This window comes from Bemisia tabaci, chromosome 3 (assembly GCF_918797505.1).
Source record: "Bemisia tabaci chromosome 3, PGI_BMITA_v3".
Lineage (NCBI taxonomy): Eukaryota > Metazoa > Arthropoda > Insecta > Hemiptera > Aleyrodidae > Bemisia > Bemisia tabaci.
Window position 1 is genome coordinate 46,497,471 of NC_092795.1, and position 26,790 is coordinate 46,524,260.

A 26,790-nucleotide genomic window follows, 5' to 3' on the forward strand; every position below is an offset into this window, starting at 1 on the left:
ATTGGACAATTTATTTTTTTTACATGAAAACGGTTGTGCGGACTTCTTTGCAAATTTCAGTGAATTTTCTGTCCAGTGCGAAACAAATCCCTTAAAATTTTCATAGAAATCCGCAAAAACGTTCTCTTGAAAAAGATTCAATTGCCCACTTTAATTTGGCAGTAGCTGATGTGGCGTGGCTCCTTTTTGGTTAATGTGGTCCATTTACACATTTAAAACTGACTCACAGTCAAGAACGCCCATTCCCTTCCAACAACGCTTCTCTTGCATTTTAAGTTCCCCCGAGTGAAGTGTATTTCACTACCATCTGGAGTCATTCGCTCCAGCCCGCATTCTTATTCAATACTCTTTTTTTTATAAAACGAACACAACCCGGAGTAAATGGTCCATTTATAACTATGGAATTCCTTCCTAACAGAGCTCCCATTCCATGTCCGTCAAAAGTTCCAAGATTCGGTACTTTTCTGTTCCAATTTCTCCCACTTCAAGGCCGTCAAATGTTTCCAGATTCCTTTGGGATGTTTTCAAAAGTTCCAAAAAAGTTCCGGACAATCAAAAAGATTCGAAATATTTTGGGAATTTCAAAAATTCCGAAAAAATACAGGAAAATCTCAAAAGTTCCGGAATTTGGAACTATTTCTGGGAAATGGGAGAACTGATTCCAGCTTTATGGAAAGCTCCTTGGGCGGACTCGAGCATCTATGTCGACTCCAACGAGAATGTCAAAGTGAGATTCTTCCTTCCTGTCGTCGACAAAGCAGTGCTCGGCACCGAGCAGTAGCAAGTAAAATCCAGTGAGTCACCCTCGATGGCACGGGAATCCTGCCGTGCTAAGGAAAAACGCCGTATGAACATTTGGGAGTTGCCAAATTTCCTTCACTAAAATGCTTATTTCTAAGGAAATTTAAGAAAATTTTCCCCTGAAATTTTCAGGAACCTCAGGTGAATTGGAGAACATAATCGTCTGAAAAATTGGATGGAAAATATTCCCAAGTTTACCAGGAATTTGTGTTTTATCGAAGGGAATTTGGCAACGCCTGAAGGTTCATAAGTCGTTTTTTCCTTAGCACGGGAGAATTGAGATTCCTGTTCCTCGAGCATGACACAGCTGTTGCCGCGATTCCTCGCGTGCGGGAAATGCATTCCTGCGGTTTGCGCGCATTCCGCATTCAGCATATCGCATGCCGCATCTGCTGCCGCGACCGCAACGGCAAATGACGCTCGAATGGACACAATCAACGAACCGCTCTCAAAAACATTCCCCCCGGGTTAGGTAAGCTCGGCTGGAGGAACATGACAGTGGGTCCAGTGATGTAATTTGGAAGCACGGAAACAGGTTTTCGGAAAGGAGGTAAATGTCCCTTGTTCTTCCCGATTTGACCAGTAGACTATCTATGACAGCAGGGGCTATCCTTTTGTCATGTGCATAAGTCGGTTATTTCGTCCTATCATTGGCATATACACAATCAATTCCACATTCAAAGAAGTTGCTTGATTGCGTTCCTCCTGGGAGGAGACGAAGGGTACGCCCAGTGAAAGGGTGGCGACAGGGGGTTTTAGTAGAAATGAGGGTTTTCCAACTCCCTGAATGGCTTTGGGAGGATAGGAGACATTGGTGGCTGGGAGACGCAGAGCGCCAGAGAGCGCTATAAAAGCGGCTTTACGTACATACATTCAATTCCTAAAAAAAAAAAAATAAATAAAAATAAAGTGGTACAATGGTGAAGTGTTTATGTTGATTTTTAGAGAGAGTTTTTAAGGATTGGGTCGGAGTGGCTACCGCCACCTAAAATGAAATTGTGGATATTAGGTCACAATGCCACGTGGCAAAACAAACAACTGAGGAGAAAAACTGACTGACAGAGGACAGAGTTGAATGAGGGCCTGGCAAAGACGATTGGAATAACTTACGACAGCAAGTTCTAAAGGAATAGGAGGTTTAGTTGATAAAAATAAGTATCTAATAGTTTCCTAGTCAGGTAATTGCATCATAATGAAAATGCACGGTTGCACCGCGGACTTAACAAACCAGTATCCAAGCACATTTTTCTGTGCATGTGTAGGATAGTAAACAATTCCATCTTACAGACATGTCTCGAGTTAACAACTCTGAACAAAGGGAAATACCAAAGATAAACAATTTGCGATTTCATACACGAGTTTCTCAAGACCCGCAATTTTTCTGACAAAAACCTCGGTGAAAATAAAGGAAGTCGTGTCGCTTCAAAGATGGGCACCGATAATAACGTCTCTCTTCTGACGTAAGGGCAGATCTCTATTTCCACTTGAGCCCCGGGAAGCAAAGGGTCATACGGAGCTCGGGGCTCACGTAGGAATTGAGATATGCCCTTACGTCAGAGGAACGAGGATAGGTGCTCGACGCAGTGAAAGGGAAGGCGCAGGCGGACAGCAGTGGTCCTCTGCATGACACAGACATTGGTCGTTAAAATTCCTCGGCCAACGATACCCGGCGAAATGGGTCACGGGATTACGGGTCTCGGGATAAAGATAACACGATTGGGAGTGCGCACGGCGAGGAGTGAGCTAAGTGGGAGGTGATAGCTTCCGCTCGTTGCCAAAATTCTTTAAAAATTATTCCAAGCAGCTCCTTCAAGAGTTTTGACAACTGCAGATCAAACCACCCTGGTAAAAATTGGCGATAGGAGCTGCGTTTCAAAATACCATAGGAGTTCTTATAGCCGACTAAAGAAGGCTATTGAAAATCATATAGCTGGCCGTAGAAAGCGGAGCAAATCATATAGCCGGACAATACGAAGCTATTGAAAGTATACAGTCGGGCTGTAGTTCCTGTCGCCGGGCTTTACACTTTATCGCCATTGGCTATAAAAGGCCATAAGAAATTGTGTAGAAATTCGTGTGCTTTGGAAATCATTAAGTTTGATACGAAACTACCTTTATATTTACAAAACACACATTATATTTTCCTTTAATTTTTTTTTTTTTTTTTTTTTTTTCCATCAATTAAAATGAGAATAGTCTATACAGAGTGTGCAAACATTTCAAAATCATGAGTTGAAAAACGCTGACTCCGCGAGATTAAATAAATTTAGAGTCTAACACAAAGCGGAGCGGCGGCGCACTGGCGCCTACAAACCTAACAGGGATACTTCACGCATCGCGCAATGCGTGAAGTATCCCTGTTAGGTTTGTAGGCGCCAATGCGCGTTTCGCGCTCTCTGCCTGCCCGCCGCGCCGCAGCGTGCCACGGCGCCTGAAGCAACTGTTTCACACCAGAGGTATTGCACAGTATCATAAGAAATTGAAGGCTCTCCAACATATTAAGAATGACAGGCATCCTTCAAAAGTACGGAGCTTTCCTCGCAAAATAAATCAAGATACTGCGGCACAAAAAGAGAGCGGTAGTCCAAAAACTAACTAAGTCCTAGTATCCGTATTTAGTAACGATCGTTTAGCATAAACTTTATCGTCTGGCTGTTGCTTAATCACCATCGGCTATAAAAAGCTATAAGAAATTGTACAGCCGGCTACAGAAACTATTGGAAATCTTACAGCCGGCTTTAGGTCTATAGTATTTCGGAACACACATTCTACTGCCAATTTTTACCAGGGCATTTCGTGGCTGTGTAAAAAAGAGCAAGGCAAAGTTAAAACTTACGCAGGCGTTACATTGCGCAAGGTAAAGTAGAGTACCTATATAGCCAGAGTACGGACAGATCGCTTCATGGAGGGCATAGGGCCCAAAAGTGCAGCCACCCTTCGAACCAACTTCTAACGCCCAAAATTTTACTGCCAGCCTGCAGATTCCAATTCTAGCCAAGATGGCTGAGAATGTAGATAAATGAGCGTTCTTGCGCAAACATAAGTTTTATGCAAAAACTAACTCAAATACGTGCTTTATAAACGATGGTTTGTAACAATTGTACTAGTAAATCGCTCTGGATAATTGAAATTCATAGGTTGACTGCATTTCTGGGCCCGAACTTTATTCGCGGAGGCATCGGTAAAGGCCTGATGGATTTTCGGAGCTACGGTTCACTTCTAGGGTGTTACAAAATTCACCATTGGCATAGCATAGGATCCCCCTATTCATAGTTTCTAGGTCGTTGCTTCAACCACAAAACATGTTGGATCTCTAATATCAATCTTCATGCGTTTTCTGTATCCGTCCTATTTCCGCATTCGCTTAGCTGATGTGGAAAAAATTGTCATCAGAAAATGTCGTGGCAAAGGAACCCTTCTGCATGTCCAAGAATCGTGTATTGACACTTGAAATTTAGAGATGAATCAAAAATAATGAGATTCGTCCGAACCCAAGTGTCAATGTCTGAATTTCAAGGAGCTACCTCCTTTTAGAAATCAGGGCGAAATATGTTTCCTGCCATGTTCGTGCACAGAATGGCTCGTTCTGACTTGATCTCATTAACGAGTTCGTGAGACAGATGTGCATGTGCAAAATACATTCATGACTGATCCAAGATACTAGAAACCGTCTTATTTTTCAAACGGGGACATACGTTGCTGTCGTTGGTCAACGAATATCATACATGGCGTTGGGATGGATCCGGGGGACAAAACTTTCGTTCATATAAAACATCGAAAATGGCGTGGTTTAAAGAGAAAAAGCAGGCTTCAAAAAGTGTTAATATAATAAAATTTGGTATCGAATTGCGCCAAAACAACGGATGTTACGGTCCGTTTTCCATATTATTAATATAGGATTTAGCAGAAAAAATGTTGTCATTAGTCACTTTGACAGTGCCTTAGGGCGCTCTGGGACGCCTAACCGCCACCGACATCTATCAAGGTAGAGATTTTCCGGAAGCTGGCTTCTATCCGTCTCTTCATGGATGCCATCTGTCCACCAGCTGAACTGAACGCCTACCTGAACCCATACCACTCCAAATCCTCTTTCAGCAACCTGGCATCGGCCAATCTCTGCGCATGCCCATACCATACCATATCATACCAACTGTTTGACCAATTGTCTCTTCAACGCCATACTATACCCACCTACGTGAGGGTGTAACAAGTTGGAAAGCCCCAACACCTTGTTTTCTTCTTTAGGGGTATGTTGAGCAGACAATTATTGTACCCACCTTTGTCACGGTGTAGCAAGTTATATAAAGTGCCACCACCGTCTTTTTTTCTTTCTTTAGGGGTAAGTTCAGAAGGGAATGGACCACTAGACAAGGTACGAATTTAAGCATTCTGATACATGTTTCTTGACCAGAATTTCACGTAAAACACGTTTCGCGCAACGAAACTTACCGAAATCAACTCCTAACAAAGATATTAACATTTTTATATCACATTGGTTACGAGGAATTTGAACTGCCCGCTCACAAGAAACTCAAAGCTCTACGTGAGTCAAATCGCGCACTACAACGGTTTCAGCAAGCTTCTCAATCGAGCAATGTTCATTTCCCACCATGTGTTGTTCAAACTATAAACAACTTGCTATAGCTGAGCCAAAGCGTCAAGATTGAGGTTGCCAGATTTTTTTTCGCAGAGGCTGTCATGATAACGTTTAGCGCGCGATGTGAGTCACGTAGAGCATTGAGTTTTCATGAGCGGGTGGTTTGAATTTACGCATCAAGAATCATTAAATATCTTCGTAAGGAGTTGATTTCGGTAATTTTCGTTGTGCGCATCGTATTCTACGTGAAATTTTGGTTATGAAACGTGTATCAAAATGCTGAAATTCGTGCCTTGTCTATTAGTCCATTGTATCCATCTACGTCAGGGTGCAAAACGTGAGAAAGTGCCACTTCCTTCTTCCTTTCTTCAGGGGTACGTTAGGCAGACTATAGTACCCGCACCTACGTCACTGTAAAACATGTTGTAGAAAGTGTCACCACCTTCTTTCTTTCTTTGAGGGTACGTTTGGCAGACAATTGCACCCACCAACGTCAGGATGTAAAACGTTGGAAAATGCCACCACCTTCTTTCTCTCTTTAGGGGTATGTTCAGCAGACGATTGTACCCACCAACGTCAGGATGTAAAACGTTGGAAAGTGCCACCACCTTCTCTTTCTTTAAGGGTATGTTGAGCAGACAACATCGCCGAAGGTGCGCGGCGAAAGGGAAGCGACGGTGGCGCGGCGAGCGGCGAGCCGTGCAGACACGGTAATGGGAATCGAAACGAGTGCCGGTGCCGGCCGGCGCGGTATCAGCTGGTACTCACAATGCCAATGTCAAGAAGCAATACGTTGATACTCGAGTCGTTCCCCGGTCTCTGTTCCTGGGTCTATGCGCACTGTTCTCTCGTTTCTGTTCTCGTCCACGAGTCTGAGTCGGAATTATGATCTAACGGTTTCGACCCGCGCCTCCTTCCTCGTTCTTTCCTTCTCCGCGCGCCGCGCCGCCGCCACGACCACCACTCACACTCACCACTAGACTCGATCCGGCCCGGACTTGGATTCTGAAACACTTCGATTCCTCCCGGTTGCCACGCCAATAGTAGAGTACCTTTAAATAGAGAGTATGGACACCGGAATACAAGAGCTCTTGGGATCCAAAAAAAATGGCGGCGACTCCAGGTGGGAGAAGGTGGGAACGGGTGAGAAGGGGTTCTTGCCAACCTTTGACGTCCATCCCTAGTCCATCCAACACCTGTTACGGAGGTTGTTAACTTGAACTTCCGAGGGCGATAACATGAACTTGCGAGGTTGGTAACTTGAACTTGCGAGGTTGGTAACTTGAACTTGCGAGGTTGGTAACTTAACCTGTACTATGGCAAGGTTTGTAACAGGTGGAGATGTGATAAACGTCTAAGGCTGGAAACAACCCCTTCTCACCCGCACCCACCTAGAGTCGCCGACATTTTTTTGGATCCTCAGAGTTCCATGTAACCCAGTGTCTATAACTCTTCCTATAAAGTTACTCTTATTGCCACGCCCACAGGGCTGTTGTAGAATAGACAGAGTACGGCCACTAAACGATCCACTCGTGATTGGCTCAGCCATCTCAGGCTTCATGGAGCTTTTAGGACCGAAAAAAATGTGGAGCAGATGATAAACTTCAAGGTTCGCACCAACCCTTTCACTCTTTTAGTCCTATAAGGCTAAGGGCATCCATGAGCTTCAGTGGCCATACTTTCTCTATAAAGGTAAGTACTTCAGGCTGTAGCAGCACCGCCTCGATCAGGGACGATCATGAGAGTATGACCACTGGGCCTCCATGAAGACCCTTAAATAAGACTAAGAAGCATTGCAGCGACCAAAGATGAAATTGAATGCATCTTATGAGTGTATTTTGTCTAAGCAAGCAGCCTTATGAATCCTGAGATCACTGGGCCAATTACAATTTAATCCTTCGTTGTCCTGGCAAGATAGAGTGTATTTCCGTGGGTGCAAGTGATCCTAAGCGAATACAAATTCTATTCAGAATAACTTAAAAAATCTTACTCTCACCCAAATGCTTAAATTTTACCGGAGAAGATAATGTTTTACGAAATTTTTTGGGTGTGATACACTGACTGGGTCAAATTCCAACAGCACTTTTTTATATAAAGAAAAAAATAATTTGCAAGTAAAGCGAAGGGGTTGATGGAAGGTGCTGGGTTTGTAGTTGTGAAATGCAAGGGCTCTCTATCTGTCACCATACATGTCGAATCTGAATTAACTGCAAAAAGCTCACTTGAAACTTTTGAAAACTTACAAGAGCCAGGAATAATATTTTTTTTTTAAATTCATACTTTCCCCTTTTGTTCCTTTTTTAAGCCCGCATACCCTCAAAACCTCCAATGCACTGTTGAGTTCAGAATTTAGACAGTGCACAGTCCTCAGCTCTACTGATCCTCAACACGGATCAGTTTTGATCCTACAATCTGTCAATCTGAAGGTAGCATTCACCGAAGCCCAGATCAACAACGGTGAGAAAAATTCGTCGCCACCTGTGAAATTGGATATCATTAAGGAGAAAAGCCTCCTCGCGTTCCGGATGAGCCCTCGATCGAATACAAGGACTCCGTAACCGGGGCTCATGCTGGATCGCCAGTGCGCTTCTTTCGCTCAGCGCTGTCCAATTGAAACGCAACGAAGCGACTCTTCACGGAGTTCAAGATCCCGGCATTGGCGGTGGCCATGTGGAGAGGTAGGGGGGCGAGGGAAGGCAGAGGGGGTCAGTACTAGGAACGACCTCCCGTAAGAGCAAGGCCCCCGGCAGCCCGACAACTTAACAGTGACAGTGAATTGAAAAGTGAGAAATGAGGAAATGACACCGCGGTTCGACGACATCCATCCATCCATCCACCGATGACATTCGTCGCCGCGCCGCTTGCAACAGAGCTGTGAGCCGTTTTTTTGTGCTTTGTTGGTTTTGCGCAATCCTCGGTAGACATGGCTGTACTGCCGTGCTAAGGCAAATCGCCGTATGAGCCTTCAGGTGTAGCCAGATTTCCCTCGATAAAAGCCAAATTCACTGGAAAATTATTATACCTGATGCAAAACCGTTTGTGTTTTTAATATACTTCTTCCTTTCTTCCAGACTGCGTTAAAGTCCCCGAAGAATTTCACCTATGGATGTTTTAAAGCTCCTCGAATACCTGTGACCGATAGAATCCTATCCTGAAGAGTCTATATGGAATTCAAGAAGTTTTAACACATATAATTGGTGTAATACCTCGGAGACTTTAACGCCAGGGTAGGAAAAAGGAGGAATCACATTAAGGGGCCCTCCATACATTACGTTACCCATTATTTTTTTTTAATTTTTCGAACCCTCCCTCCCTCACCGTATCAACCGTCATTCATTGCTAGATCACCCTCCCCGCCCCCCTCCTAATGTTGAGTGTTTTGCTTCAAATATTTTAGACGAAATTGTTCGCAATTTGATCTAAAATACCTGAAATTTAAAGAAAAAATATTCATAACTTTCCTCGAAAATACATGATTAATATTAGGAAATATGGAATGTTTAAACGGCGCTTTTTCTCAGTACGTCAGTGTACCGATTAAACTATTGTCAGCCCAGGCGCATTTCACGTCATCGACTTTCTTGCTAGAAAACAATGACTACTGTGCGACAATGTCCAAATCCATTGGAACGTCCTTGATCTTTTCGTGAAGACCAAAAGGATTAGGAGGGTATGGATTCGATTGACGTAAATCGATCGAAAAACAAAAACGTGGATCGATCGACGTCATTCGATCGACAACCGTGAATCCATCGACAACTCCGTGAATCGATCACAGACTCGTGAATCTATCGACACACCCTTGAATCCATCGACAAGAACCGTGAATTGCTCATTACATCCATGAATCGATCGAAAAAACCGTGAAATGATCGAATTTGTTCGATCGGCTCATCTACATCGGTCTTAAGGATCGGTCGGTCAGTCGATTCATGTCGACCGAATCTACTCCCTCCTAAGGAATAGAGGAATACACTCTTACAATTTCAAGGCGGAATGTTGCTTGATTATGGAGGTCATGGTAAAGTTTATTAGAACAGACTGATGACTGATGTCGAAAAATTGGAATCTAGTTTGTGACGTTGTAAGTCTCTGCTTGAGTTGTAATTTTTAAAGGATAGGCAATCAGCAGTTTCCACCGAAATTTTCTGTCGATCTATTCACATATTTTCAGAAACTCACTCAAAATTGCGAAGAGAAATTTTGATGTGTTTTCTTTTTATAAAATGAAACATAATCGGAGCTTTTCAACCATTGCAACTGAGATACGCATTTTTGCATTTAGGAGTATGTGTCTTGTCGCGAAAACGTAAGCAATTAAAAGTCGTATAAGAGGAGAAAAAAGAATATCAGGCAGAAAAGATAGTAAAACAGAAGAAAAATGGCATTCTATCCACGTGATAGAAAGCCTGGCTCGTTTCGACGAATAGACTCAGTAAGCCCAAAAAGATAATTGACGGATATATCCTGACCAAGTTGGCGTGGATAAAAAAAAACCATGCTCCTTGTTACTCGAAACCATCACTTTAATCCATCAGAGATTTGATCAGCTCAAAGAGCTGTCTAATTCTCTCTAATTGTTGATACCCTTGGGCGAAGAAATAATAAAAAAGAGAGAAAAAAACCCGATATCTAATTGTCTAAGATGAGTCTGTACGCCGTGGAGTTCCTTATTCTATTTCTTTTGTTTTCTACGCTGAAAATTCTAGGGTCGCCGTCAGATAGAGGTTACGTTCGGCGGCGTCCAGTTATTCACTTCTCACGAATTTTTGGGCATTCGAAATAAGAAAGGTCCCCGTTATGTCGTCACCCGCAGTCAGTCCGTCACACTTGATTCCACGGCGTTGCTCAGAAAAGAGGGCCTTCTTCCTCCACGAGGTCTTTGCTTTGTTTCCGGAGAAAATTAGGCAAAAGTTCTCTCTAAGAAGCGTAAAAAAGTTATCTGAGCCAGGATTTTAAAAATCACATATCAAGGCGTCGCAGAGCGTCATAGCGCGCCGCAAAAGTGGCTTATTCATAAACACATCATATCAAGGTAATTGATGGGCCAAATGCTGCAACTAGAAGGTACAAATGGCACAAATAAAATGATGAAACTCACATAACCTCATCTGTTTTTTTGAGACCGTCTACAAATTACGTCCCCGAGTAGGGAGGGAGGGCTAGAGTGGACGGTGAGTGAGGGGGAGGGCAAGCAAGGATAGAAGCTTCGAAGGCAAAGAGGCCGAAATGCTTGCCTGAAATATCGGGGAAACATTTTTTTTTTTCAATTTAAACAATTCCAATTTTTCTCAAAGCAATAAAGTTTGCGTTGTTTAATTTTTCAGCTAGTAATATAGTGACCTTAATTCTTTTACTTTTTAAAAGGACACAACATGTACTTATACTCAGTAAAAGAAATTGATCATGCTCTTAACGCTGCAGACTATATGTACTGATTTTTATCGATTTTCTGCGTTTTCCCTCAAAAAGGGGGTAGGCCATGGATGACTTAATTTTGAGGGGGGGGGGATCTAGCAGTGAATGACGGTTGGATACGGTGAGGGAGGGAAGGAGTCGAAAAATTTAAAAAAAATAATGGGTGACGTAATTTATGGAAGGCCCCTTAATGTGATTCCTCTTTTTTCCTACCCTGGCGTTAAAGTCTCCGAGGTATTGCACCAATTATATGTGTTAAAACTTCTTGAATTCTCTAATAGACTCTTCAAGATAGGATCTCTATCGGTCACAGGTATCGAGGAGCTTTAAAACATCAATAGGTGAAATCCTTCGGGGACTTTAACGCAGTCTAGAAAAAGGAAGAAGTATATTAAAAACACAAACGGTTTTGCATCAGGTATAGTAATTTGACTTGTTCGTGATGAAGACTTTACAGCAATAAATATCATTCATCATGCTCCTCGGTAGGAAGATACTTCAACACTAGACGAGAAAAATCAACATTAGACAAGAAATATAGAGGCTCTTGTAATGTTATTCTTATTCTTCACGAATGAAAATCACCACACTTCTTCCTATGTTAAATTGCATTAAAGTCATTTTCAATTGACAACCCATTTACTTTCGAGAAATAGTTTTTTTTTTCGAAACAGCTTCAGTGTTAGAGGTTGGAATCAATTTCACGGCAGATGAGGAGAGAAAAAAATTACCAATATAAATGGTAAAACTTTCATGTTCCATCTCCACGAGGGAAAGAAAGAAAAAACGCACTGTCGCTTTTGCTCTTCATGTGTGAATCGTATGCAAAGCGGCTTGCGGCTCCGGAAGGCGTACAGTTACAACCGCATTTGCCAAATTTCGAGAAAAGTCTGAATTTCTCCCGATATTTACGTACAACGGAATGATGACTTTTGCACGGCGTGGCAATCGCGATTACAACTCCGTGGTTCTCCGCCACCGCCTAGCAGGTGAACTGATACACTGGCATGGAGCCTGATTTCATATTCAGGTCAAGTCTGCAAATTGTTCGAAATTGTTTTCTTTCGGGCGCAGCTCATACGCAACTCAGCGGGCTATCTCTCTCCGCATCAAAGCTAAGCACACAAGAAACTTTGGCGTGCCACAGTGCTGACTCATAAACTAAACTATGTTACAACTCCGTGATTTGTGGCTCGTGCTGCGGAAAAACGCCAAGTAATTGACCAAATAAAAGTCTAAGCCCGGTGAATTTTTCATGCTAAATTGTTCTATAAATATTAAACATTTTTACATAAAGACGGCGAAACAACCAAGCCACGGATTTCGTTTGCCATGTTTCAAAATCTCCGCTCCCTCTTCATTTATTTGAAGACGAAAAAATCAGCTTGATTCCATGAAGTTTTCACAGAATTTCCTTCGTACGGAGAAGAAACGTCAAGGGGGTTTAAAGAATTGACGTTGAGTAGTTCTCCATATAAAGAAGAAAGTATGACAGGAAGTCTGAAACTTCGCGAACGGAGATACGTGGTTTGGGAGTTTCACGATCGATATGAAACGTTCCATTTCAGGGAAATCTCAGGAATTACTCCTAAATTAGAAAACGTTGGGTTAGGACACTATGTGCGATTTCAATGCATGTAAACTTAAGGGAAGTTGCAGGTTTGTATTTATTGCTCGGTACTTTTGAGTTTACAGTTGTGTGCGTCACAGGAAATTAGAAATCGCTGGATGATTTTCAATCCATTTGTGTTAAATAGTAAAATGTAAAAATTCGAAAGTTAATGAGGTAAAAAGTACTGATTATTATGGTTAGAATTCAAACAGAAGATATTTTCATTCTTGCGGATGCATGACTTTAGCTAGCACACTCACGAGTGGGTACGGAGGAATACGTGACCCTAGTTAGGTTTGATTCGGATAGGCAACTAAACTAACTGCCTGACAAAGCGGAGGGTATCACCGGATTTGAAGGCGCTCCATCCGAGGTAGTGCTGTAGAAGTTTTTCACTTTAATGAAACCGTTACTATTTCACGCGAAGTTATGCAACTTAACGAGTAACCACGCATGTTGCTTGCAAATTGTCGAGTGCATGCGACGAATGCAATTATGGATACAGTGAGAAATGTTGAATATGTAATGGACACTGCAGTGACAACATTACTCGCGGATTAATGTTTTACATACATTAATTGGGACATTTTTGCTTAATGCTTCATTTCCAGTTTGAAACATAATGCAACAGAAAGGTATATTTTTTTCCAATCAAGGGCAAGAGGGCTACAACGTATTTCTTGAAAAATTTGAAAATGGGTAAACCAGTTTTGAAGGTTGTTCGATTCGGAAAGGACAGTGTCTCACGGATTCGCTACATGTTTTCGTAGTCCTCATGAGCCTTTTTATTTTAAAAGGAAAAAATGTGCGATGGAAAAAACCATGCATGGATTTAAATGCCCTCAAATGCTTGGATTTTTAGAGATTTTCTTAAGAATTAAAACCTTAATTAAATTTGAGGTTCTAAAAGACTGAGGTCCTTCTGTCGCGCTTTATCACAAAAGCTGTGAGGAAACAAAACCGCGATTTCCAACCGGATCCAGATTAGTGTCAGAGGAGAAAACTGCACGCATTATGTCAAGCACATCCAAAAATCATGGAGGTATGCTTTATTAAAGCCAGGCGCCGACTCAGAAAGCTGCGATGGCGATCGGCGGCACATCTGATAGCTGTGACTAACAATTGTGAAGTTAATTTGACACCTCATGTGACAGTCGATGATTTTCGCCGCAAGTTGACCGGTTGTCAGCTCGAACAGAAATTTTCAATTTCATGTGGTGTAGTTCATATTTATCGAGGTTTTGGTGGAAATTTTGACACCCTGGAGACCAACGTTGCCCTGGCTCCGATACGTGTCGTATTCAACGCGTGCGCTGATGGGTTTGGCTTGACCGTTGCTATCGTCGCTCAGTGAGCTCTAGAACTCTGGAAGAAACACAGTTTTAATTTTTTGCTTGAATTTTGCGCGACACTCGCGAAATTCAAGCATCGGATCGGGCCGATGGCTTCCACAGCCACATTCAGCGTGTGATTCCAGCATTCAAGTCACTGTAATAGATCGTATTCGATACATCAAACAAGCGTTGTATCGCTGAAATTGAATCGATATCGATCGGTTTATTATGTAATCTTAGCCTCTAAAGCCAATCGAGTAATCCGTGGAGACCATTTTTTCTTTCCTTTTTTTTCTTTCTTGTTTTTTTTTCCTTTTTGATTTTTGATCCTTATGAGTATAGTATGGCAATGAAAAGTAAAATTATTGGGAATTTCCAATTTTTCAGCTTCACTAATTTAAATCCTAATATTTTGGTAGAGGTCATGTTCAATTGAGCAAATCGACATGTTACGGCCAATGCCGGTTATGCGACCAACGTAGACTATGGCCGGTCAGCCATTGTTACGAATGACCACGCGTTTTGGTCAATGATACAGGGTTATTCAAAAGTCACGCACCACTGTCCATAACTTTAAGTTCTAATTATGATATCGACTTGCGGTTTATGACGTTTTTCCTCATATTGAGGGGGAAACTTTTTAAGGTACTTTCCAGTTTCTGATCCCCTTGGAGGGCGGAGGGCGGGGGGCGAGTCAAAAATTACAAATCGCCACCCCCTCATAGCCAGTGGTGCGCGACTTTTGAATACCCCTGTATGATTGGCCGGTCGATTCGGCCGTTTTGGCCAAAGTCGTCATTGGCCGGAATGACGACTTTGGCCGGCTACCGGCTTTGGCCGTAACAGATACACTGAAGCAGTATCTAATACAGTCCATGTTTAATCCAGAAAATCAAAGAAAGGATCTACCGTGCGCTCCGTGCATCTGTCTTCGAAGGCGCGGCGGTGGAGGCAGCGTTTCGCGGGTTGTCACAGCATCGCGGCGCGACGCGTCATCGGAGCGCGACGCAAACGCGGGTCCGCGGTCTGCGGCGTCGCGACGCGTCGATTGCGATTCGAATTGGCGCTCACAATACGCCTCGGCTTCGACGTCGGACGTCGGGCCGTGCACAATGTCAATGTCTAGGCCGTCGCCGAATCAATCCCATCCCGCCTCTCTTTTCTTCTGCTTTTTCAATTTGCCCGGACACGCTTCCCCGGCTTTATCGAGTGTGATTGCCGATACTGCCGTGCTAAGGAAGAACACCGCATGAACACTCGAGAGTTGTCAAATTTCCTTTGATAAAACATGTATTTCTGACGAAATTCATGCATATTTTCCTATAAAATTTTCAGATATTTTCGATTGAATCGCGGAACAAAATCGTCTGAAAATTTTGAGATAAAATATTCAACATTTTCCCGGGAAAGGTTTTTATCGAAGGTAATGTGGCAACGTCTGAAGGCTCATGCGGCGTTCTTCCTTAGCACGGCCATGGACCAAGAGAATAAATAAGGACCCCCAACTCTGGTTAGCGCTGACATCAGCGCTCCCTGGCAGAGGGTGTAGTGAACTAAACCGATGATTGGGTCTTCCTGTTTATATTTCCATGCACCACCTATTCAGGCTTATCACTCAGTAGTGCTCATAGAAGTTTCTAGATCCTCGTAACCTCGTGGTCGCCCTGCAGTTTTGAAGAGTTTAGTGTGAAAAGTTTCCCATTTTCATTTCGATCTTCGTCAGTCTTCGGGTACATAAACTGGTATTAGTGTGAAGTGTTATTTCTAACCGTTTTACTCAGCAGCAACTGCTGTTGAGAAAGCCAAAGGAAGTGTGTATGTAGTGTGCAGCAGGAATCAGGATTGTACTTTTAGCCGAAGGCGCCTCTCTGTTAAGTGAAATCTTTTTAGTGAGAAATAGTGTTGTACTGATAAAAATCAACTGAGTGTCACAAAATCAAAGATACTTGACTTCAAGCATTACCTTTAATTTGATTATTAGCAAGTCTCTTTGATTCTGCGTCAGAAGTTGACTGAATCATCTTTGCTCGTGTTTTGATAAGATACTTCAAATCAAAGTCTTTCGCATTGACCTCTGCAGAAGGTATGTATCTATGCAATTTCATTAGTTTGCGAAAGTAAAATGTATTAAAGTATCTACACAAATAAATAAATCATAGATAAACAAAGAACATTGCATGGAATAACATACAATAGAGGTACGATCGTGGACCGCTGTGGCGTTAGTTCACCGCACCCTCTGCCAGGTTCGCTGCGAGCGCGCGTTAACGGTTTTTAACACAGGTTAGCATAGGGAGTTGGGAGTCCTTATTTATTCTCTTGGTCCATGGCACGGCAGGATACAGACACAGATACAGGTACAGATACAGATACAGGAGGATGTAAGAGCTGGAGAAGAGCGTCCTGTAACTCCCTATCGTGTCCTAACAAACAAGTTCAAAGAGATTCAGATTTTTCCAGAGGATAGGTTTAAGTTTTGTTGTAATCTGATGAGAATTTAAACGAGAATTTAGAATGGCTTTTTTCGAAATTAATTTTTTATAACTTTGACGGCGAGTCTCAAACCACCGAAATTCCAGTAATTTGACATTTTGGACCTTTTTTTAGCATACAGGTAATCAGATTCCGATGGAATAAAATACAGTTTGGTATTCAAGATATGATCCTAAACCTCCTCGTAATCTATTTCAGACCATTGGCCCGTTATTTTGTATTAATTCAGTATTAAAGCATAAGTGGTCCATATTAACTGGTCCGTTCTTCAAATTTGGCAAAAATGCCAGCTCACACTTTCCACCCGAGACTGATAGAGCATTATGCCTTGGATGAATGATGGGCTGATTGAAGAACCCAATCATCGAAAATGAGGGGTCGTGTGGGGGACGCGGTAAGGAGAGGGCGGGGCGATAATGATGGGGTCGGATCATTTTGGGGTCGGCCTCGTTCTCTTCCTCATTTCAGATAACAGTAAACAACACATAAAACTGCATTAACTGAGTATCCCGACAAGAATGCCAAGATGTTGTCATGTCGCGGCCAAAAGTCAAAAATTGTTCATCTTGGTGTTACACACCCGCTAGCACCCACATTATCAGAAATCCAATCCCCAATTGCGTCATATTAGTACGAACAAAATTTGAGTTGTAATATTAAAAGCGAATTTTTGCGTCGGATCGGGTAGAGCGAGTTAATCCAATCCGAATTTTCTCGTGAACCCGATCCTCGTTTTCAGGGCTCACCGCACTGACGCTCGATGCCCGTCAAGGTAAACGTTGAGACCCAAACTGAAGCCCGCAGAAGAGCATGACATTAGATCCACCTGTGATGCATCCACCCCTATGTAACCTCCTAATCTAACCTAATCTAACCTAACCTAACCTAGCGGCTGGGTGGATGCATCGCAGGTGGATGCAACGTCCTGAGCCCATCCCGCAGGTCGGGGTTTGTTGAATCCGGGAAGCTCTGAGATTGGCCTGAAAGGGTGGATGGGTCATCGCTGTCGGCAGTTTCATCGGAATACACATCGACGTCTTCGGAAAGCTTTCGAAAAGCCCAGGACTTTGAGACTACGTATCTTGGTTTGCGACGTTGAAGATTTTCTGTCACACTTTATTTTTCGAATTGAAAACTTTTCGACGTCAATTCTTGAGAACTTCTGTGTTTTTTCTTTTGAAAGGGAATAAGACTCTGAAAACTTCAAGGAATGAAGTTGATTAATTGTTCTCTTTTAAAAAAATAAAATAGGTGCGGAAGCTTTTTGAAAACCGCAAACGAGATACCTATGTGGTCTGGTAGTTTCACGGTCGGCATGCATACATGTGTGTGTTTCTCCATATCACAGTTTCCCACAGAAAGGTAGATTTTAGCCGGGAATTCCCTAGAACTCTTGGGAGTTCCCGTTTGAACCCCTAGTCCTTATTGTCTCCGATTCTGTTGCAATTTGTGACGTGGCGAAGACCTACCGAATCCACTGCAAAGTTCAAAAGCCTATATTCTGAGCTTCGGAACCGATCTGGCAAGAGCAATGGGAGCTAACGGAAGGCGCTCGGTACTTTGTTGCCTCCGGCTCACTCGCGATAAAACTTCGACAAATACCGACAATACCATCACCAATCATCAACTACAATCACCGGTCATCAAACGCATCGAGTGCAGGTAGCTCAAGACAAATGGACAGAGGAGATAACTGCTCTGCGCAGGCGTAGTTCGCGGACAGAATCGAGGCGCTATCAAAATAACTCATGAAAGAGTTATGCTGCGGCGCTCAAGAAAAACGTCATATGAAAAGTCGGACGTTGCCAAGTTTCCCCAGATTAGAGTCCCTTTATACTGACAATTATGACAAAGTGGGTCCATTTCTGATTGGTTCCCGTATTTTAGGCCTCCACAGTGTCACAAGCGAAAATGAAGATTACATTTGCACCAATTGCAAAGATTATAAACTGGAATCGACCGGGGAATGGGGGTACGACAAGGATCAAATCGATGAGAGACGAGAGAGGGAACGTACTGAGAGTTAAGACGACCCCTCCCCCCTCATGGAGTCACAAACGGGGATAAAGATTACACAAATTGAAAGTTTTTCGTAATCTTTGATTGGCTCATTCTCAAATTCCTTTCTGCGTTCCTCCTCTCTTTCCGTTTGTTCCTTTATTCCCGTTTGTGACACTGTGGAGGCCTAAAATACGGGAACCAATCAGAAATGGATTCACATTGTCTTAACTCTCAGCATAAAGGGACTTTAAGGGAACGGAGAAAGGGATTCGGGAATGGGTTGATCAAAGATGTCAAAAAACGTCCGATTTGTAAAATCTTTACACCCGTTTGTAAGACCCATAAGCCGTCTCAACTCTCTATAAAGGGACGCTACTTCAGATGAGATATTTACTTTTTAAGGAATTCATTATTATTCTCATCAGAAACTTTCAGATACGTTACATCAATTCCGAAACAAATTTTCTGTGATATTTGAGAGCAAAATATCTACACGAGCTCTGAAAAATGCACATACCTTATCGAAATGAATTTGGCAACGTCTGAATGTTCATATGACGTTCTTCCTCAACAAGACGGTATGAAGGTATTAGCTCCGCGCGGTAAAACGAGCGGTAATAATTCTGCTAGCAATTCTAAGGCTCCAATCGGTTCGGTGGAATTACTGTTGTGACGCCCAGTGTTCCAGTTCAACGGAGGAAAATGTATCGATCATTTATCACGTATCAAATCAAATATAATTATTATTTTACAAGGAGGGTTTTAATTTTGGGTCGCTACCAGAAGAGAAATGGGCACGACTTACTTTTTGGCTAATCGGTGGACAGTTGCCATTATTCACTGTTCCAGAGCCTCATCTATAGACTGTTAGACAACCTCAGAAACGTTGCCTATTTCATTTCTTTCTGCATGACTATTTTTCTGCATAAAATTCTCAAATACTGAATTAATAAACTCAATTTCATTCCCTATTTTTTCATTGTGAAATAATCAAACTGCATTTTCAGTCAATTTATTCTCATGTTTGAATTCATTGAGATCCCAAAAATTGGCGACATGTACGTTACTGTTTTCGTTTTATTTTATTATTTGAGGAATTTGAAATATTTCACAAAGAATGTGTACATATGTTCGCAATACCTCCAATTTTCTCCCATTCCTATTGAAAGATAATTATTTTTATCTAAAAGTAAAGGTGGAGAAATGGTGTTGGGTCCAAACCATTTCGTGGGGAAATCAAAGCCAAGAAGTTCCAAAAATTATAATTATGGTCAAAACTAAATTTTTCTTCTATCTAATGTAAAAAATATTAGTTTTGACTCTAATTATAATTTTTGGAACAACTTGGCTTTGATTTCACCGTGAAATGGTGTGGACCCAGCACCATTTCTCCACCTTGTTACGTATAGTATATTTGGGTCACTTCTTAGTGTTTTTTTCTCATTCAAAAGTAAATATGTCAATAAACTATTTATGTGACCGATTGTCTTTGAGTCCGTCATGGGCACTAACAAGATCCCCCAAGTTCGTGATTTGGTCTCCTTTCTCCGGAGGATGGTCCAGATTCGTGCCTGCCTGATGACGTGAGGACGGAAAATCGATGAACCGATCAGAAATTAATAACTCGATCGCAATCCGCGTCTTCGCCGTGACTCGAGTAGTGGGTCGCATGCGCCATTATCGAGCCGAGATAATAGCCGTATCTACGGCGTCAATCGTAAAACAGAATACCTGCGAGGCTTGGAGGTAGTTTCAGAAGGAGGGTATTGGAAATAGTTGAGAACGTTTTCCGCGAAGCTTCGGAGGAGGAGCAACAGGGCTCTCTCTTCTTTCATCAGATATAATAAAAAAAACCATCCAGTTGTAATGATTTTTTTTGTTAGAGAATAAATCTGCCGTGCTAAGAAAAAACGCTGTAGGAAACTTCAGGCGTCGCCTAATTTCCTTTGATAAAACACGAATTTCCTGGTAAACTTATGAATATTTTCCTTCCATTTTTTCGGATAATTTTTTTCGCAATTTCACCTCAAGTCTCTGAAAAGTTCAAGAAAAAATATTCATACCTTTCCTTAAAAATAAACATTTTATCGGAGGGAATTTGGCAGCTCTCGAATGTTTATACGATGTTCTTCCTTAGCACGGCAGAATAATCAACGGTGTGTTATAGGCTCGTGTTGGCGGAACAGACTATTCCTGTGCTATTTAGATGAAAGCTCAGTATCAGGGCTTGGACGAATATGTTCAGTTTTGTTTTAAAAAAGAATTGGGATATTAAGGGTTTCAATAAAAACGAAGTCTCAAAACATAATAATGTGAAAAATTCGCCGCTAAAATCCAATTTTCTAGTATCCAAAAAGAGAGATTAAAATTTCTTCCCGCCATAGGGCTGCATGTAATTTTGAAACTTTAAACGCACGTATTTCTAAAATATTAAAAACTCTGCACTTTTGCGTCTTGTCCTCCAAGCCCTCAGTTCTGCCGACAGGAAAATTTTTCATCGCAGCTCCAAAACATATTCTGGTTGAAGAAAAGGAAAGTGTCCTGTTACCAGTGCACGAACTAATTTTGCTGTAATATAGTTATTTCACTTTAAATTTTCGGCAAATGATGGATCTACCACGTTTTCAATTGTATTCCAATTGAATCTGTGAGATCGAAAACACACCACCTCCGTAACTCAAAAATCAATTTTAATAAAGGCCATTGAAGTTATAGCGCACCTGTTCCAACTTGAACCTTTAAAATGTCCTTGAGTGCTTGTATTTTGGCACCAAAAGTTTGCTTCTTATAATTCCCTCATCTATGCAGTTTTGTGTGTGTCTTGATTATTGTCACTTTTCTGAGTTGGTGCGTTTCCGTTTTCACTGATTCAATGGGCCTGTTGCAAACTTTTGCTAGAGCAAAACTAAGAGTTGTTTCTTATAGATAATGCCTCAAAAATCACGATGAGCGCATCGGCAAACTCTGAAATGCACTCATAACTTCACAATCTGCGTAAGAAATTTGCGGTTTTTTGAGCTTCCCGCTTCAAAAACGATACTACGGCACAGGTGAACATTTTGTAAGAGGAGTCGTTCCATCGTCGGCAATAATCATCATAGCCGACGCCAATCCGCCAAAACACGTTTGATGGGACGAGATAACACCTGAACTGGATTAGAGCAGATAACAATCGGTGTGTTAACGTTCATATTTTCCACGCCCGAATTGATTGACCTTGAACTCTCCTTGAATTACGCGCGGAACTGCGTGCAAGCGTCGGCCATGATGAATATCGCCGACGATGGAGCGACTCCTCTAACAAAATATTCACCTGTGCCGTAGTATCGTTTTTGAAGCGGGAAGCTTAAAAAAACGCAAATTTCTTACGCAGATTGTGAAGTTATGAGTGCATTTCAGACTTTGCCGATGCGCTCATCGTGATTTTTGAGGCATTATCTACAAGAAACAACTCTTATTTTTGCTCTAGCAAAAGTTTGCAACAGGCCCATTGGATTGCATTTTGCAAAAAGGAACCACTAGCATTGCAATGATGCTAAGATTGTGCAACTTCATATTTTGCAATAAAATTTCGGAAATCGCGAAAAACTATGAAATTTAGATGGTAATTTTTGTCTTAAATTTACAATATGGATAATCGGGTTTTTCCTCCAAGACAAAAGAAGTTGCACAATCTTCGCAACATTGCAATGCTAGTGGTTCCTTTTTGCAAAATGCAATCCAACTGTTTCTTGATGTGTGCCCATACTTCGGAACTGAATGGAGATCAGTTGGATTTCCCGAGATAAGTAAAAGCCGAGGGGATCCTCGATCGGCGAGGAACCTCACTCATTCAGAGACGTCTTGGTCGCGTCGTCGCGTCGGCTGCGCGAGAATCGTGGGAAAATCTGAATTCTTAGATTAGCGAGACGAAGACGACTAATTACAGCGAGACACAGGCCGGGGGACGGGGGATTCCGCTTCAAGTCCCGTAGCAGTCGCTAACCCCTGTTCCGCCTTCCTGCGTCCGCCCACTTCCGCTTTCCCGCCGAGACACCGAAACACCGGCCGTCCATGAGACCAGCATGACCTAACCTCAAAATAAGGACCTTCATGCGTGGCATGCACGGCTTTGTCCTCGCGTGAATCGAGGCATCTTCCGCGTTTACACAAAGCTCAAAGTTATGGACAGGGCCAGATTTATGTTTTTGGGACCCCTGGGCTGAGCTTTGTTTGGCGCCCCCAAAAGTAGATTCTGGTTGATTCTAGAAAAGTAGATTCCCCGACGGAGGGGTTTTCCATGTATACGTTCAAAACTCCTAAAAATTTTGGCAAAAAATGAAATCACTGATTTAACAATTTTGTGGTCAAAAAAAGTGTCGGACATGTTTCAATGTAGATATTTCAAAAAAAAAAATGCTGATTTAACCACCCTTATAGTTAAATTAACTTTCTACTTTTGTAAAATGTACATTTTGAAACATGTTGAACATATATTTTAACAATTTAACTGTGAAATCAACAATCCACTTTTTTCCGCGAGGTATAGCCTATGTAGTTAACTTATGTGACGGCAAGTCCGGCCCTACAGTTATGGAAGAAAAACTCGAGGAATGATTATTTTTTCACTTTGCTGTGTTGAACGCCGTATGAACATTCGAGAGTTGCCAAATTTCGCCAGATGGAACATGACTTTTTGGAGAGAGTTATGCATATTTTACCTTGAAATTTCCAAATATGTAAGATCAAATTGCGAGCAAAATTTTCTAAAAATTTGACAAAAATCATCCAAAATTTCCTCCACAAATTCGTTTTTTATTAAAAGGGATTTGACAACGGACGAAGGCTTATACGGCGTTCTTTCTTAACACGGCAGATTTGTTAACCAAATGATGATTTTTGTCCAAAGCCTAAACATGCTTTTTAACAATCCTATATATTAAAATGCAAAGTTCCGAATCTTGGGGCATTAACTTTGAGAGAACCACCGGACCGATTTGCGTGATCTTTTTTTTAAATGAAAGCCCCTGAGCTGTAGATTTGCAGGCTGTGATCGTTTTTTCGATTTTCTCAAATTTTCTCCCATAATTTTCTAAAATTGTCTTCGATGCATTAAAACGGAGGTCCGAATCTTTGGACGTTAACTTTGAGAGAACCACCGGACCGATTTGCATGGGGTTTTTTTTAAATGAAAGCCTGTGATCTGTAGATTTACAGGCTGTGGTCGTTTTTTCGATTTTCTCAAATTGTCTTACTTTTATCGACGAGTGAAGTTTAGCTGGGCTCAAATTTTCTCCCATTTATTCAGACTAAAGTCCGCATTTTGGGGCATTAACTTTGAGAGAACCACCGGACCGATTTGCATGGGGTTTTTTTTAAATGAAAGCTTCTGATCTGTAGATTTGCAGGCTGTAATTGTTTTTTCGATTTTCTCAAATTTTCTTACTTTTATCGACGAGTAAAGTTCAGCTGTTTCGAGCGGTCATCTGGCCGCTACCTGCTTGCCCGTCCCTAGATACCCCCACTAGGGTCTCAGCCACCCCTCCCACCACGTTCTTTCGGCTATCTCCGTTTTCTTTCGTATAGCTTTCCTCCCGCCAACCTCAAAGAAGGTTTGGGTCGCATTGTCGTTCGTCACTCACCACCCACATTCCGTCGCAATCTCTCAGCTACTCCGCTTCACCACTTCTTGATAGGCATCCTGGCGGTTTGACTGACCCTGACTTATTAACTGCAGCGGTGCGCACACGTATTGCTAACAACATGTATTGTTATGGACATTTCATTCTTATTTGTTCTTTTCTCTTTCCAACTTTGTTTCAAATTTGCTTCGTTTCTTCCTCTCTCTTTATTTTGTTGGTCGGTCGACTACGTTGATCGGCTTTTTGCTATTGAAAGCACATTAAGACTTCATGGATTTTCAATATCATCATTTGATCTTCCGGAATTGCTTCCAATTAACCTGAATCTTCAAGGGTCAGAGCCTGACTCTCCTCCCCCTAAAACTATGATTCCATGATTTCTGCCGCTAACCCAGAGCAACATCAAATTATTTCTGAAATAATTAGTCTCATCCAAAATCCATCTTACACGTGTAATGCGATTTTCATTGATGGTCCAGGAGGATCGGGAAAAACTTTCGTTTAAGAATGTCTTACTGCGTATTGTACAAAAGGAAAACTTAGACGTCATCTCCGTTGCTTGGACAGGTATCGCCGCATCGTTGCTACCTAACGGTCGGCCGGTTCATAGCAAATTCAAAATTCCTTCGGTTCTGAATGAGAATTCTGTGTCGAGTCTCACGGTTAGCTCAAGAGAGGCTGAGACTATTCGGAAAACAACGATCATTTTTTGGGGCGAAGCTCCCATGGTTATCACGCATGCTGTGGCATGCATCCACCGACTTCTTATTTAGAGAATGGGTAATGATATCCCTTTTCGAGGAAAAATTGTCGTCTAGGGTGGTGATTTTAGACAGGTTTTACCCGTTGTTCCGCATGCTTCTCGCCAAACATTGGTGCAAAATGCAATCAAATTCTCACCACTTTGACCTCTTTTCAAAATCAGAAAACTTACTCAAAATATGAGAACTTTGCAAGACGAAGCGGAGTTTGCAAAATTTTAACTCGAAATAGGTGATGGTGTTTACCTTTCTGCTAAAAAAGGCCATGCCGGAATTCATGGATTTACCGACAAGCAGTATTACTGAAACTGATATTATTACTGAAATTTATGGAAAAGATAGCTTCCTCATGTTCGAACGTAGATTTCACAAACTGCGCAATTCTGGCCCCTAAAAATAAGCATTGCAATGAAATTAACGACAAGGTTGTTGAAGTTCTTTCAGGTGTCTCTAAAACGTACTTCAGTGTTAACAGGCTCATTGTAGAGGAAGAGGGAGAGGCTCTCAATTTTCCCCTCGAATTCTTGGACAGTCTTAATCTTAGTGGCTTACCACCGCATAAACTCACACTTTTGGAGGGGGTTTTTGTCATGCTTTTAAGAAACCTCAACGTTTCTAAAGGTTTATCGAATGGTACCCGATTGATCGTCTGGAAACGTTATGAAAATTGTCTTGATTTGCAGGTCATTTCCGGCGAGAAGGCCGGTGAAAGAATTTCACTGCCAAGAATTGATTTGTCACCTGCAGACTCCTCTCTCCCTTTCTCTTTTAAGAGGCGACAATTTCCAATTCGCATTGCGTTCTGCATGACCATCATCAAAGCTAAGGGTCAAACACTGAAGCGAGTCGGCATTTATTTACCCCAAACAGTTTTTGGCCATGGTAAACTATATGTTGCACTCTCACGTCCAAATTCTTCCCAAAGGCAACCGTACAAAAAACATCGTGCACAAAGAGGTGCTTCGATCTTTTATAAATCCCAAAAGCCTCATAGTCATTAGAAAATTATCAAAAAATAAAAATAAAAAAAAATTTAAACAGTAACACAAAAAAAAGAAAAATTAATAATGCGAGCTTTTTATAACATTTTTCGGTAGAATGGCAGTCTCCACCCTGTAACGCAGAGAGGCAGTTAAATTCCTTGATCTTCTGCCGCAGAATCATCATCATTATTAAATAGATTCAACTAATCGCTCCGATTCCAAATAAGCTACTGCACCACCATTGCTAGCTGTGGAGGGCGCCCGTAGGGCGCCCGGAGCAGCTAGTTAAATTGTTAAATCAGTGAGCTTTAAACGCTACCCCCCCCCCCCCCCCCCCCGCAAAGATGGAGGTGAAGCAGCCGAGGAGCCCCTGATAATTATGCAACCCTGTCTGGACGAATGGCGGGCGGGGAGGCGCGGGGTGCTGCGGGCGGCGGGTGGCGCGGCAGGAGACGGACGGAAATGGGTCAATGGTGCAGGTGGTCGTGGTAGGGATGAGGTCAGGATTGTGTGGCCGTGGATTAATGGATGACGCATAAACTTTGTGTGAGACGCCATAGGTTAGTGGGTCAACGCTCTCTCACACTCGCAACAGCCAACAGCATCACCCGGTTGTTGGGCCCGGGCCTGGCGCGGCGCGGGCTCACTCGGCCCGTGCATACCCGAACGCCCCCGTTGCCAAATTTGGCGGAAAGAGGAAACGTAACCGCTCTGCCGACTCGGACTCACCTAGGAATACGACCATGGTGACGGGGTTGGAAGGTGTAAAGTAATTTTTTCCACGTATGTGAAGGTGAGAAGTTCCCCGGAAGATTAAAGAAATTCAGAGGATTAACCCGGTCGCTGCGCTATTGCCTCCGCCATCACAGTCTCAAATTTTCAAGTTCACACTGCAAAAAGTATTGGTAGAATTTACTATTCCTTCACGCCGTATTTTCCACAGCGTTAAATCAGAGTCAATTCTGCCAGAAGAAAGGTAAACGTTACTATATGCATTGGCACAGGCTACCATTCCTCTGGCAAAATCGACTTGATGGTAGAATTTACCATCCCTTCACGCAGTGTGAAATACAGCGTGAAGGAATGGCAAATTCTACCAATCTTTTTTTTTTCAGTGCATCATGATTTACTTTGGGTCAATCTGTGTTTCTTTTGGGCTCACGTTTCGA

At 42.3% G+C, this 26,790-nt stretch overlaps 1 protein-coding gene across 1 annotated transcript in view; it reads right to left on the reverse strand.

The window, feature by feature from the left end:
- LOC109030718 (uncharacterized) overlaps nt 1-26,790 on the reverse strand; it is a 64,993-nt gene that overhangs the window by 7,940 nt on the left and 30,263 nt on the right. The gene's annotated exons all lie outside the window — the stretch shown is intronic.